Genomic DNA, 16,419 nt, shown 5'->3' with positions numbered 1-16,419 from the left:
CACGGAGGCTTACCAACCGTTATTCTTCCCGTGAACCATTTATGACGGGAACAGGGCAAGAAAGCGAGTTATTACTGCATTGTCACCCATTTTTGAGCTGTGTGGAAACATTTCATTCTCTTGTTCATTGTGAAATGTCAGTGGTAGGCAAAGCACCCTCCACCATACACCAGACAAGAAAGCACCTTAATACTGCTTTGCCAGTCAGTTCTGAATTATGTGTAAAATTTCAAGACGCTATCTCATTCGGATGTTAGTTTTCAATAAATTGCAAAATTTATACTGAGCAGATGCACAGACAAGAGAGCAATATGTACCTCCTCTTTCCCTCCAACCCCAACATCATCTGTCTGCTCAGCCATACACGTCCACTAACATATCACGTGGAACGTATTTCGCTACTACCCACACAATATGTGGGTCCTATAGTGCAGCAGAAACATTAGGTGTTGCAAGTAATGAGGTGTATCAGAAAGGAACTTAGTGAAGCGGAACATCAGAATCCTCCTCGCGGACTACCGCCTTGACAAGGTGAGGAGATTTGTGTGTGTCAGTTCCCCGTCCCCATTCCCACCCGTACCGAACAGACCCACAAGAAAACGGGTTAATATTGCATTCTCGTCGAGTTCTGAGCTGTGTTTGAAATTTCAAATCTCTAGCTCAACATCAAAAGACTCAGCATTACACTCATTTACTCATCTGCGTAGCTGTAGTCTCTAGACCTGTGTCCACAATGTAGCCCTTACTGAAATACTGATAATGGTGAGTGCACACTGAGATTTTGTATCGTGCAAAATAACACGTTGTGAGAGCCTGTTACTACGATTCTTAAAGCAGTTTTGCGCCTCAGGAACTTGTCAAATTTTCGAACAAATGCTTTTCAAATAATGTATACTGTGAACTTCAATTCCTTGGAAGTTATGCAAAGTAAAACACTAAGCATGGATGTTAATAAGTTATCACTGTTATAAGGAGAGATCAAAAATTTTCCTTTCGAAGGCCACACTAACCCCTTGCTTACATCTTGGTGCTGACAGACCTGCATCGTTGTCGCGCTGGGTTTCGCATATACGCTATTTGTACAGCTCCAGCAATGCATGCAAACGGAAACTTTTGTACCGCCTCTTATATTACGTTAAAACATTTTGCATATTTTATTGTAATTATTGTTATTAAAATAGTATAATAGCATTTATCTGTTGCAAATTGCAAGTGTGGTTGACGGCAATTTATGATTTAAATGGGGGAGGGGTGGTGGAGGCAGTGATAGTATGTGGCTCTTCCCCAGAAATGAAGCGTGGGTCCGCACCTCACAGTGGGAATTCAGTACCAAGGTGTATTCATTTGATTGATGAGAAGGAAAATATGTAAATGTTGAGGATTCTAAAACTCAGGTGGCTATTGTTATACGTGAGTTAACTGGCCAATTTTATACAGGCACCGCCCTGTTAAAAGTAGCTCGTAGACTACCCTTGAGGAGGTGCCACTGTGTCTGATACCTCGTAAAAGCAACGTAATGCACTGATTACTGGTCACTTTCCCTCACACATCTTCTCGAAGATGATCACCCGTATCCTCACCAGACAACATATATGTCGCACCTCTTGAAAGAAGCACTATAGCAATTGTGGAACACTGAGGTGGTTCAGCTGACGTGTGATATATGGAAGCAAGGCGAGAGAAAAATAAATACACGTTCATATGATTCGTCGAACAAGAATAAGCTTCGCAATGTAAAACTTTGCAAGGTATTCGAAATTGTCAGAAAAGGGGTGTATGTCACAGGAAAGGAAGGTAATATTCAGAATGTACAAGAACCAAGAAGGATCAATAAGAAAAGAAGGCCAAGAACGAAGTGGTCAGATTAAAAAGGATGCAAGACGGGGATGCAGCCTTTCCTTCTACTGTTCAATACATTCATCGAAGAAGCAATGATGGACATAAAAGGATCAGGAGTGAGATTAAAATTCAGGGTGAAAGAATGTAAGTGGTAAGATTCGCTGATGACATAGATAGCCTAAATGAAAGGTAGAACATTATAGAACATACCGAATAAAATAAACAGTCTGATGAGCATTGAACATGGACTCAGAGTAACTTGACCAAAGACGCAAGTAATGAGGTGTATCAGAAAGGAATTTAGTGAAGCGGAACATCAGAATCCTCCTCGCGGACTACCGCCTTGACAAGGTGAGGAGATTTGTGTGTGTCAGGGATCCACAGAGCTGTGCTATCAGGAGCAGTGCTCCTGGTTGGGTCACGCCAGTTTGGTTAGTAGGTGAGAGATCATTCAGAGCCCTTCTTGGAAGCATGTGGGCGACAGTTACATGGGTCCTTAGCTATACCTGACATTACTTCCACTTGCTTAGGCCAGACTTCTATTCTCATTCCTGTCATGGACGATGACCAGGCAAGGGAAGTGCTAAGAATTGCAGGATAAAGGACACATTCGTTGTTGTCACATGGAACATACAGCACCTGGGGACAAACGAGACAAAGTGCTCAAAGATTATAATATCAATATAGTGGTGATCATAGAAATAAAAAAAAAGTTGAAAGGTACTAGATATTTAGAAGCCCACTTTATGGTATGCAGTGGAATAACACCTGAGTAAGTGGAGTGGAAATTATGATAGACAGAAAATGGGAATATAACTTACGGCAGTTACACGCTAATAAATAAAACGATAATCACAGTAAGAGTAAAATTTGATAGATGAAAACTAATAGTTATACGGATCCACGCACCAGACCAAGGGAAGAGAGAAAAAACAGACCAGGACTACGAGGAACTACTTAAACACTTGAATGATTAAACAACACTGACCATGGCGTCTTGGCAGCAGACCTAAATGCAGGAACAGGTAAAGAATCCAACCACCAGTTGATCGGCGGCAGTGGAGAAGGTACCATTAAAAACAATGGAATAAAACTGATCGAGTTTGTTGCTTTAACCACTATACATACAAATGGTCTGCATGAGGCCACAGAGCTCTTCTTCGTTACGTAACAACAGTAAAAGTCCAGTTTCAAAGTTGGTAGACACCCAAGTATATAAGGGGGGGGGGGGCGTGATTAAGGATCATGATCTTGTTAAATCAAAGATCAAGCTGTGGGAAAGATTGAAAAAAGTAGAACAAGAGGAAAAATGAAAGAAACTCAGACAAAACTTTTAAAGTGCATCTGCTCCAATAAGAGTGTTTAAGGACTCTATATCGTTGCTGGTTAACTAAGCTACACCAAAAAAGTGAAAATAAAACTGAAGAATGTCCAAACGTTAAAAATATCATAGTACAGGTCGCTAAAGAAGTATTAGATGAAAAACCCAAAACGAACCGAAAAAGAGGACATAAAATTTGGAACGAAGAGTTAGAAGAAGTCACAGGAAATAAAATTAAAACAAATAATGAGTTCAGAAACAGGTTGAGGAACCTAAAGAGAAATATAATAGAATCAGAAATAAAACCAAAAAAGTAGTAAGGCAGGCACACGGGTATTCATACCGGTGAGGTGACAGAGGAATGGAAATGAGGCATGCAGGTGAAATAGCAAGAATGGAGATGCACTAAAGTTATTTCACTGTTTAGAGTAGGAGACAAAAGTAACACAAACAGTTAAAGGAAGAAGAGTCTTCTGAGTGTTTCTTTCCATATCTACAGCAAAATAATTAAAGAATTCGAATCACTGATTCAATTTTATTAGAGCAGCAAGCAGGCGTCTGAAATGATTAGGATGTGGGGATCCAGGAATGGTAAACAACTGGACCCAGACTCAGCAAAATCGTTTTCACAGTTATATTGTAGCACAGTCGAATTTACATAAAGCATACGTTGCTTAGTCGTATAAATACTGAATTTTAAGGGCATCAAAATCAAAACGGTTAAAAATCGGATATTTAAACAGAAAACACCACCAAGTAAATTCGATTTGAGAGGATTAAATAGTTTAAGGTGCCCATCACCAATAACATCAAAAATATTTAAAGCACCAATAATAAGGAGATATTTTAGCAAGAAAAAAAACCTTTAGAACACCAAAGACCAAATTAAACAATGGAATATCAAAATTTATTTTACAGACGCCACTAATTAGAACAAACACCGTACCACTGTACAAACAGACCCCAATGATGCAGGTCAAATGACATCACAGGTTTTATGCCAATAAAGAACGCCCTGGGAACTTAGTCTTGAAGCAGGCATTTATATTCGACATCGCTCGCAATAGGTGGTCCCACAAGTTTTAGACAGATGGAATAGAAATATTTAAGTTTTAGATCTCTAAACCAGATAAAATAACATTGCCGCACATACTACAGCATCTCAAAACTATTATATGTCAACTAAGAGAAGTAATTAGTTTTGTATCTTTCCTATCAGTTACGACATCAATGAATTCCGAAAATGAATAATCAGTTATCGAGTGCCACAGTCCGGGCGATTAAAGACCAAGCAGTCTATAACAGAATACAGCACTGGCGGCGTAGTAGTTACAGACGAAATCAAATCATCTAAAACAGGCCCAATTTACCGTTGACACTCCCACTAGAATTTTGAACAAAAGGAGTATGTAAATGAATGGGCAGCCGAACTCCCCCGTTGACCAGTAAATACACTCGCCTTTTGTGCAACTGAGTTGTTTCACATTACAGCAGACGGCAGCTCACTTTTAACTTCCGTTGTATGCTGGCAATAACTATGACACATCTTCGCAGAAGGTACTCTGCGATGAAGTACTTTCGTGGTTGAATTAAAAACTGGCTCCATCGCATTGAATGTTCCACAACAGGTGTGGAAGTGTCAGGAAAGATGGATTACCATGTAGACACATCGAAACAAGAAAACATACCACATTTCAAAATCAACACTCTCCACTGTCCTAGGCGACCATTACATATTCCTTGCCGCAAGTAGACTGGCCGACAATGTATCGCCCAAGCCCTTCTCTTCTCTTTGGCGTTTGTAAACGGTCTTGAGGCCACCCATCTGCAAGTAGAGTGCTCCCGCGGCGTGCTAAAAAACAAGTCAAAGTACGGTCGATAGCTTACCCAAAATATATTGTACAAACGTATCGGCTTCCTTAAAGGAAGGTCCTGGGTAATTTCCAAGAATGTTTGTCTATCGAAGCCGCGAGCTCTAAAAGATAGATATCGAACGTGCGCTTGTAAATCGGTCACGCGACTTTGGTGGCGGGCGTTATGATAAATTATTTGTGAGTTGCTAGGAAAACCCAAACGATTTATGTCGGTAGTGAGTAGGATGTCTGGTATTGTAGGGTAATACCTGATGACGAAAGGAGGGACTGTGCAAACTGCGGTGGGGCGAGCTCTCTACAAGTTCGTAAGAAGAGTTCTGATAGTGAAATACCTTCACAATTTCATTGCGCGAACTGTGGTAGACGAACGACTATCAGGGTTTGACTATTCCAAATTATCGATCCAGACCAGCATAATTCTTGTACCTTGCTTGATTAGGAACTACATCCTGCAAGCAACAGCACCGGAAACTGACTTATCTACCAATACCGTGTGCGACTACTTCGGGTTTTGTATGTAATAATGACGAACGACACCGTACCGATCAGCGGGCCAAATAAAGTTGTTGAAGTGCACTAATCACACGTAGCAACAAAGAAAAACTAGGGAGGACGACCTTTAAAGAATGAAATAAAACATATTTGGGTATTCGGTGCTTTAGAACGAGAGCCCTTGAAGTACTTTGTACTTTGTGTTCACCAGAGACAAGGTAGCTTTAGTCGATTTGATAAAGGAATTTGTACTGCCAGTACCAGAGTGACTACAGACAGCTTTTAGTCCTACAAGACACTGACACCAAAAGGATTCAACCACAAGTTAGTCAACCATTGTGTAGAGTTCGTGTCTTCCGACGACCCCAGTGTGCACACGCAGATCATCGAGCGGCTGTGGAAATCAGTGAAGTCTTCCATTAAAAGAGAAGGGCGCCCAGGAGAACGAGACCAACTGTACTTGTTTCAGTATCTGTATTTCTATAAGTTGCGGTTGCAAGGAAAAGTTGACGCATGTGATACTCTACCCATATTTTTGTGGGACATTAACAGAGTCTAGCCATGTTATGGCAAAAGGAGATTGCTTCCCGTAGCATACATATAAAATGGATTTTCTTATGACGACAACGTCAACGTCGAGTGAAGTAAGTCATTTCCTTTGTAATTAGAAGTATTTTAGTAACGCTCTTCTTTTGTCGTTGCTATGGTGACCACTATAAACATGCGCTCAACGCCCGCTACCGCAGTCGCGTGATCGATTTACAATCACACATTCGCTATCTATCTTTTTGAGCCTGCGGCTTCGATAGGCAATCATTCATGGAAATTACCAGGTGCTGCGCCGACGACATTTTCATACAGAAAAAAATTACACAAGAAAGGCGAAAATTCAGTTTGACCACACACCCCCAGGCATTTATCGGTTATGAAGAAGCATTTCACCGCATCCACAGAATAAAAGCTCTGGTCAATAATGGAGAAAAACGGTGACCCCAGGCATTTGACAAAAGAAAGCTAAGGTTTTATAAATCACCAAAACAGGAATAGGTAGTGGGAAAGAGATGACACCAGAAATAGAAATAAATCAGAGAGTAAGACAACGCCATAATACGTCCCCTATACGTCGACAACCTGGTGAGGCAATGGATGAAGGAAAAGATACCTCAAGGCATATGAATTGGGACAGATTAATTTCTAAATACAACGCTTTTTGCCGACGACTATGTAAATGTATGCCTAAATTATAGCCTGGTGGTATCGACAACTAAAACGAAACAATGGCGTTTTTATGAAAATACTCCATAAGGGCCAACATAACCGTCAGTAATATAATAGCAGACCAGGCGTCCCATTTTCATTATGTAGAATGTGACAAAACTTTTGAGTCAGAGAAAGGCATAAAAAATTAATGTATAAAAAATAAATAACGCTTTTAAAAAATAAAAAATTAGAAAAATAAAAATGTAATAAACATATAAAGATAATGAAAGTTAATATGTCTGGGGGGGGAAATAATGAAAGAGGAAGCCACGTGGTTGAGTTTTGCACAGAGCATAATTTAATCATCGCTAACACGTGTTTAAGAATCATGAAGGGAGGTTGTATATGTGGAAGGCAACTGGAGGCGCCAGACAGTTTCAGATAGATATTTCGGAACCAGATCTTAAATTGTGAGACACTTCCAATGGCAGATGGGGATTATGACCACAATTTATAGGTTATGAACTGCAAAAACTAAAGAAATTGCAAAAAGGTTGTAAATTAAGGAGATGGAACGTGGATAGCTTTGAGATATGGAATAGTGAAGGCATCAAAGGATCAAATAGGTACAGAGACAAGGCCTAGTAGAAATCCTTGAATAACAAGGAAGATAATGAATGTAACTGATGAAAGTAGAAAATTTAAAAATGCAGCAAATGAAGTAGGTGAAAGGAAATACAAATGTCTAAAGAATGAGATTGACAGGAAGTGAAAATGGCTAAGCAGAAATGGCTAAGCAGAAATGGCTAGAAGACAAATCTAAGGATTTACAAGCAGATTTCATTAAAGGAACGATAGATACCAATTACTGGAAAATAGAAGACGCCTTTGGAGAAAAGAGAAGCAGTATATGAACATCAAGAGCTCAGATAGAAGACCATCCAAAGGGAAAGAAGGGAAAACTGAAACGGGCCGGATTATACACGAGAAGATGAGCTTTAAGGCAGTATTATAGAAATGGGAGGAGACGTAGACGAAGAGAAGATGGGCGACATGATACTGCGAGAAGATTTTTACAGAGCACTGAAAGAGTTGCAACAAGGCCCTGGGAGTAGACGACATTCCGTCAGAAATGCTAATAGCCTTGGGAGAGCCAGCCATGACAAAACACTTCCGTCTGGTGTGCAAGTTGTATGATCAGGTGAAACAGCAATAGGCTTAAAGAAGAATATAATAATTCCAATTCCAAAGAAAGCAGGTGCTGACTGTGAATATTATTGAACTATCAGTTTAATAGTTCACGGTTGCAAAATACTAACACTAATTGTCTACAGAAGAATGCAATAACCGGTAGAAGCCGACTTTGGTGACGATCAGTTTGGATTTTGGAGAAAAGTAGGAACGTGGGGAGCAATACTGATACTACGACTCATCTTAAAAGACATGTTAAGGAAAAGCAAACCTACGTTTATAGTATTTGTAGACTTAGAGAAATGTTTTGACAATGCTGGCTGAATGCTCGCTTTGAAATTCTAAAGGTAGCAGTGTAAACAGGGAGCTAAAGGCTATTTACTGCTTGTACAGAAATCAGACGGCAGTTATAAGAGTCGAGGGGCATGAAAGGGAAGCAGTGGTTGAGAAGGGAGGGAGACAGGGTTGTAGCCAATTCCTTATCTTATTCAGTCTGTACACTGAGCAAGCAGCCAAGGAAATCAAAGAAAACTTTTCAGTATGAATTAACGTTTAGAGAGAAGAAATAAAAACTTTGAGGTTTGCTGATGACGTTGTAAGTCTGTCAGAGGTAGCAGAGGATTTGGAAGAGAAGTCGGAATGAATGGACAGTGCTGGAAAGGAGGGGATAAGATGAATACGAACAAAAGCAAAACAAGCGTAACGAAATATAGTCGAATTAAATCAGGTGATGCTGAGGAATTTAGATTAGGAAGCGACTGAAGGGTAGTGTGGGGGTAAAGTTGTAGAGCAGGGCGGGCCACTGTTCTCACAGAGTTGTGCCCGAGCTGTTAAGTGTCTGCCAAACAAAGGACAGTAAGAAAATGTAACTGAACTGACCAATGTTTAAAACTCAAGAGTTCCTAAGGATGCCAAGGCACCTCTTCGAAGTGGCTGTGTCCTTCGTTTTCAAAGACAGGAGAACACACTAAAACGCTTCCTCGAAGTTGTGGAAACAAACAATCCCTGCTGTTATTCCAGAAGAGTTTCGTAACTCCAGTAAACTTTATCTTTGAATTTTTTATTGACATTAAGAATATAGGAGCTTCATACATCTTGATTTCCAGCATAAACCAAGACTGCTTGTAGAAATGCTGTCTAAATTTCGTGGTCTGGGCGGTCTGGGCGCGTTTTACAACAAATTTGTTCCTTTCAAAGTCAAAAATAGAATGACTGACTGGAAAGAAATAAGACTCCCCTTGTCGGCAAGTACATCCGTTATGGAGAGTTCCAGTGAAGTGCCGTCACATGTTTCTCTAACAGAAGAAATGTTCATCGCAAGCGTTATGCATTGTCATTACTGGAAATATGACAGCTGATTTGGACTGCTCTAATTTCAGCGAACAACAACTGTATCTGTTGCAATTTCGTACTGATGAACCAACAGCCAGTGATGACAGCGAGTCCAAAGATGCACTAAAATATCTTGCGGGTTACATGACATTTAAATGCAACAGTGCCTTGGGTTCAGTCCCAGAGAAACTTCTGGATTCAAATTACATCAGCGGTAATGAGCACAGCTCACTTCTCCTTCAGATGGCTCGTTAAATAAAAGAGTCAGAAGTGAGATTTTTGCAGCTTTCATGGGGGACTTGTAGCTGAGTTTGTCGGAGTAATGCAAAAGTTAATTTACATAATGAACTCAAAGTCTCCCGGAATGCACCACAAAGCGGTTTCTCTCTATGAAAGTCTAGTACCTCCCGCCGCGGAAGTCGAACACGCGGCAGAACAAATGGACGTGGTGAGCCCTTAGAGGGCTCCGCATCCGCGGCGGCTATTCCGCGCAGCGGCTCTCGCGCAGCCAGGCCGCCACCGCTACGCCACGTGCAGACAGCGGCCAATAGCCGCTCCCTCCGGTTTCGTATATAGGGCCCCCCCTACCCTAGTCCAGCCTCGACCGTCGCCTCTCCTGGACTCCCCATCTCCAGACGATCCAAGCCAGGGCACGTTCCCGACTCCGTCTCCTCAAGCTCCTTTCCGGCCGCACGTGGGGTCTGGACCCCTCCACAATCCTCCACACCTATAAATCCCTCATCCGCCCTATCCTTTGTTACGCCCATCCAGCCTGGATCTCCGCCCCCCCCCCCTACCTTCTATAAATCCCTCCAAATCCTTGAACGCCATGCTCTCCTCCTAGCCTATCGCATCCGTCTCCCCTCCCCCACGCGGATCCTGTATGATCTCATCCCCTTCCCCCACCTCCTCCTTTTCCTTGAAAGGATACGGATCCTGTACACCTCCTGTAAACTTGATCCTCCTCACCCGCTCGTGTCCCCGATCCTCTCCCACCCCCGTCCGCTGCCGCGCCTGTATTCCCACGTCCCACCCGGTCTCCATCTCTCCACCCTCCTTACCCTCTCCCAAGGTGGCTTCCGCCAGCTCCCCCTCCCTGATGATGTCCTCGTCCCCTCCATCTACCCCTCTTATCAACTTTGATCCTCCCCCCCACCTCCTGTGTCCTTTCCTTTAGGCACCCTCCCTCCCTCCCTTCCCTTCCCTCCTCTTTCCTTTCCCCCCTCCCTCCTCCCCTCTCCGCCGGGCTTCCCCTCCCCCTTCCTCCCTCCCCCTCTCTCCTTTGCCCATGGCATCTCTGCTCCCCCCTCTCCCATTCCCCTTCCCATTCCTCCTCCTCCACCTCCTCTCTTGGCAGGTCCCCGGACTCGTACACGCTCAGTGAAAATTCGCGCGCCGGAGATCATCGCCGTCAGTGTTTCGTGTGTGTGCCTTCGTTTGTGTGTAGTGTTGTTCGCCGTCACGCCCCCACCGTTCACGTGCCGTCGCCATCATCCATGTTCTGTGCATCGTGTCGCCCAGTGCTAGTGATGTTTCTCGTCCAGCGTGAACGGCTCCATGTTTTTTTCGATTTTTAGTGTCTACATTTTTATTGCCCACCGTTTTTACTGTCTACTCTGTGCCACCTTTATGTACTCCTTGTTGTAACACTCAAGGCTGAAGAGCGGCGTATTGTGCTGCTGCCAGCCCGCCTTTGTATAAGGTGTTAAAATAACAATAAAGAAAAAAAAAACCCTAGTCCAGTCAGTCTGGTACTCGCTCTGGATTGCGTTTCTATCTCGGCGGTACTGCGTTCTGGTCGTTGCTCGTTGTTGACATTTGCCTGGCTCTGGTTCCGAGTGGATTTACTGTTGGTGTTTGGTGTTGTGGTTTCTACAAGCCTCCGTTGTTTATCTCTTTCTTGTTCTGTCGGTCATAGTCGGTCATTGTCGGTTGTCGTTGGTCTGTCGTCCGACTCGTCCTTGTTTTTACCCGGTGGTGCGTGCTCCACCGCTGGCGGCTTGCCCGCCTGGCGGCTCCGATCCGCAGCCCAAGGCGTTCCCGCAGTTGGTTTTGGTTACTACAGAAAGGACAAGAACCTTCATTAGAATAAGGCATCTGAACACAAAATCTAAAACAAAAAACTTACCGTGAAGAAAAATCTTCAGTGGGTTGCTCGTCACCTTCCTGAGCTTCAGTGGGCAGTGGATTTTTATAAATGCAATAAGACGTTCTGCAGCATCCAGTCACGTTACTGTGACCACCACCTATGTTCGACGTCAACGTGCAATAACCATTCGCAGGCTGTAGGTGTCAGCACTAACTGTGTAGGATATATGAAACGTGTCAGAGGGAAAGCAGGAAACAGTGCAGTCATTGTCGCATTGTGATTTATGTGACGTCCAAAAGGGCATGATCATTAGCCCCAGAACCAAGGGCGGAAGCATTTCAGAAACGGCTGTTTGTAAACTGTACACGTGTCGCTATGGTTAAAGTACACCGTGCATGGCAAAATCTCAAAACTGGAGCCGAGGCACCTGTGGTGCACCACGGGCCATAAATGACAGTGCTGAACGTCGGCTGGGAAGATGCATGTGGGCAAATAGACAGGCAGTTCTTGAGCAACTCATCGCTCAGATGACCAAGGGGATGCAAAGAACGCTGCTGCCTATGGGTCTCCGCAGCGGGCGCCTGGTTCATGTACACTTGTTGACTAATGTTCATCGGCGACGAAGGCTGGAATTCATACGCTAGTACGGGAACTGGACGTCCACTGAGTGGCGACAGGTGGCCTGTACAGATCAATCACGTTTTATGCTTCATCGGTCGAAGCGGCTCTGAGCACTATGGGACTTAACATCTGAGGTCATCAGTCCCCTAGAACTTAGAACTGCTTAAACCTAACTAACCTAAGGACATCACACACATCCATACCCGAGGCAGGATTCGAACCTGCGACCGTAGCAGCCGCGTGGTTCCGGACTGAAGCGCCTAGAACCGCTGGGCCACAACGGCAGGCTCTTGTGTTTTGGTTCGAAACGGCTGCATGGGGGTTGGGGCCTTGATTTCTGCCCATATCCTTTTGAGCTCCTGGTAGCTCGGTGCTTCCATACTGACAGTGTCCACAAAGGCTCTGTCCCATTTCGAACTGGACTTGCTTTCCAGTCCCATGTGTATTTATTAAAACCACTTCTGGATAAGTGGTATGGAACCATGCGTTAACACACGCCTTAGTGTGTTCTAGTTTAGCCTGAGTGTGGGCCACGCCTCGTGGAAGACGGTGCCGGTCTAACAGGGAGGAACGACGTTAGGACCTTTGACAAAAGGGGGGGGGGGAGAGGTGGGAGGGGGGGCCACGGTTCTGTAAACGACTCAAAGAATCAAGAGATAAGTAAAGCAGGTTGAGTCGAAAGTTGTGTTCTCAAATGGTTAACACCTTTTGTTAAAAAAAATTCTGTTGCTTGTTTAGCTGACAAAAAAGTGTAAGATTTTGCTAAATATTGTGCACTCTTTGGGATGTTAATACCTTCAAGGATTTGATACATATTATCAATAACGTGTGTATCCTTAAACCCCACCCTTAAACTGGGCAAGTTATAGTCTTCTCCGGAGCTGACCTAAGTTGGTTTAACCTTCTATCTGTCGGCTACCTCTTGAGTTGTTCTGGGCGTCCGGACCGTCTCTCTTGTGTTTTGGTTCGATATGGCCGCGTGCGGGTTGCGGTCCTTGATCTCCCCTTTGCATTTTGAGTCCCTGTAGCTGGATGATTCCTTATTGACTGTGGTTTCACAAACGACCTGTCCTGTTTCAGACCGGACTAGTGTTTCCATATCGTGTGTATTTATTAAAACTGCTTCTGGAGAAGTGGCACAGAACTCATAGTTAACACACGCTTTATCCGCGGCGTGGGTCACGCCCTCTGGAAGAAGACGCTGTTTTGAGGGGAGGAAGGACGCCCGGGCCTGTGACAAATGAGGGAAGATGGTTCTGCAAACGGCTGAGCGAATGTAAGTTTACATAAAGCAATATACAGGGTGTTACAAAAAGGTACGGCCAAACTTTCAGGAAACATTCCTCACACACAAATAAAGAAAATATGTTATGTGGACATGTGTCCGGAAACGCTTAATTTCCATGTTAGAGCTCATTTTAGTTTTCCGTGCAGTTGACGATAACCCTAATGTCAGCGTCAGAGAAGTTGCTGCTGTACAAGGTAACGTTGACCACATCACTGTATGGAGAGTGCTACGGGAGAACCAGTTGTTTCCGTACCATGTACAGCGTGTGCAGGCACTATCAGCAGCTGATTGGCCTCCACGGGTACACTTCTGCGAATGGTTCATCCAACAATGTGTCAATCCTCATTTCAGTGCAAATGTTGTCTTTACGGATGTGGCTTCATTCCAACGTGATCAAATTGTAAATTTTCACAATCAACATGTGTGGGCTGACGAGAATCCGCACGCAATTGTGCAATCACGTCATCAACACAGATTTTCTGTGAACGTTTGGGCAGGTATTGTTGGTGATGTCTTGATTGGGCCCCATGTTCTCCCACCTACGCTCAATGGAGCACGTTATCATGATTTCATACGGGATACTCTACCTGTGATGCTAGAACATGTGCCTTTACAAGTACGACACAACATGTGGTTCATGCACGATGGAGCTCCTGCACATTTCAGTCGAAGTGTTCGTACGCTTCTCAACAACAGAGTCGGTGAGCGATGGATTGGTAGAGGCGGACCAATTCCATGGCCTCCACGCTCTCCTGACCTCAACCCTCTCGACTTTCATTTATAGGGGCATTTGAAAGCTCTTGTCTACGCAACCCCGGTACCAAATGTAGAGAGTCTTTGTGCTCGTCTTGTGGACGGCTGTGATACAATACGCCATTCTTCAGGGCTGCATCAGCGCTTCAGGGATTCCATGCGACGGAGGGTGGATGCATGTATCCTCGCTAACGGAGGACGTTTTGAACATTTCCTGTAACAAAGTGTTTGAAGTCACGCTGGTACGTTCTGTTGCTGTGTGTTTCCATTCCATGATTAATGTGATTTGAAGAGAAGTAATAAAATGAGCTCTAACATGGAAAGTAAGCGTTTCCGGACACCTGTCCACATAACATATTTTCTTTCTTTGTTTGTGAGGAATGTTTCCTGAAAGTTTGGCCGTACCTTTGTGTAACACCCTGTATACGCATTTGTCAAGTTAAGTCGAAAGCACATTCTGGGGGTGTCTCTTAAATGATTGTTTCTTTATATGGTTAATATCCTTTGCTGAAAAAATTTCTTATTGCTTGTTTAACTGAAAGAAATTGTAAGATTTTATTAGGCATAGTGGACCTACCGAGACTTCAATATTTTAAAAGAAAATTATACACATTTGGAAATATGGGTTGAAGCACATTTTGGGGGTATCTCTAAAATGGTTGCTATCTGAAATGATTAATACCTTTTTTTAAGTAAATTTTTCCTGTTGGCTGTTTAACTGAGAAAAATGTAAGATTTTGCTAACCATTGTCCATTTATTTAAAGATTAATATCTTAAAGTATTTGATGCATTTTAGCAAAGTTGAATTGAAAGCACAGTTCTGTGGTGTTTCTTAAATTGTTTTTTATCTTGAGTGGTTAACATTTCTTCTAAAAATTGGGCAACTGTAAATCTTCTTTAAGTGCTTGAATATGCATATAGTTTACACTCAGCTTTTTTTAGTATAAATGCTTTAAACTTTGTTGTTATATTTTCTAAATCTCCGGACATCATTTCTTATTTAAAAAATTGGGGTGTGTTTAGATAAAGTGTGTAAGCCAAAGAGCAAAAGATGTTTTCCATGAACCTTGCCTGGACCTTCCACGTTCCTATGGCCTTATTTCAAAAACTGTTTTTACGGTTTGATTAGCCTTGCCAGATTCAACAGACGCATCACTGTCGTAACGACATCTCTGTATGTCCCGAAGAAAGACGACAGTAAACAATAGGAGCATCAACAGTTAGCATCAAAATTGGTGACAATTAAGTATATGAAATTGAAGAATTATGGCACCTCGGAAGCAAAATAACACAGACGGCTGAAGCAAGGACGACTTAAAAAGTAGACTAGTACGGGCAAAGCAGCTATTTCCTCCCAAGAAAAGTGTAGTGGTATCAAACATAGATCTTAACTTGAGGAAGAAATTTCTGAGAATCTTCGTTTGGAACACAGCAATGCGTGGTAGGGAGACATGGACTAGGAAAACCATGCTGCTAGAGACAAAATGTTGAAAATTTGGTGGACTGATAAGGTAAGGAATGAGGGGATTCTCCGTAAAATTGGTGAAGAAAGGACTATATGGAAAACTCTGACAAGAAGAAAGGACAGTATGATAGGACATCTGTTAAGACATTAGGGAATAGCTTCCATGGTGCTAGATGGAGCTGTAGAGGATAAACACTGTATTGGAGGACATAATGGAACACATCCAACAAGTAACTGAGGACACCGAGCACAAGTACTACTCTGCGATGAAGAGGTTGTCACAGGAGACAAATTCGTGGCGCGCCTCGTCAAACGAGTGTCCTATTCGAACTCAGTTGTATGCCGATGTTAGTCTTACGTCACTGAGAAAATGTAGCACTAACTTTTACGTATGAAATTAGTTTATCGGTTTGCTGTCGGACCTTGGCGGGCCACTGACATTTCTGGTAATAAAAGAGAGGGTACTGGTGGTCTAATGTGTTGCAAAATCATTGCTAACGTGAACACTTATTGTGTATCTTGAAGCATCTTTTCGATATTTCACATAATTTGCTTGAAATCTATTTATTCTGCTATTCTTTTCGAATTCACTTAACGTAGGCTGGACTTTTTATGTTATCCAGATGATAAGCTAAGGCAAAAGTCAAGCAGAATAACAAAATCTTAAATTTATCTTTAGTTGCCTTACTTGAAAACAACTTGAGGCTTTGGAAGTGGGACTCTTTTACTTTCATTACTTGGTGGAGAAATACGTCAATGGTGGAGAAAGGCGAACATTCATATATAGCACAACTTTGAAATATGATCGCTCGTGCCACATTTTTAGTGGGCTGCCTACATTCAGCGCTGTACAGTTCAGTGGCAATGCATATCCAGTTGATTGAGTTTCTTCTTTCGCACAAGAGTTTAATCGTTACAACAGTTTTATGACTGCAAAAAAATGAAATCTAGGA

The sequence above is a fragment of the Schistocerca americana genome, chromosome 1 (assembly GCF_021461395.2).
Source record: "Schistocerca americana isolate TAMUIC-IGC-003095 chromosome 1, iqSchAmer2.1, whole genome shotgun sequence".
Lineage (NCBI taxonomy): Eukaryota > Metazoa > Arthropoda > Insecta > Orthoptera > Acrididae > Schistocerca > Schistocerca americana.
Note: the sequence above shows the minus strand (reverse complement) of the source record.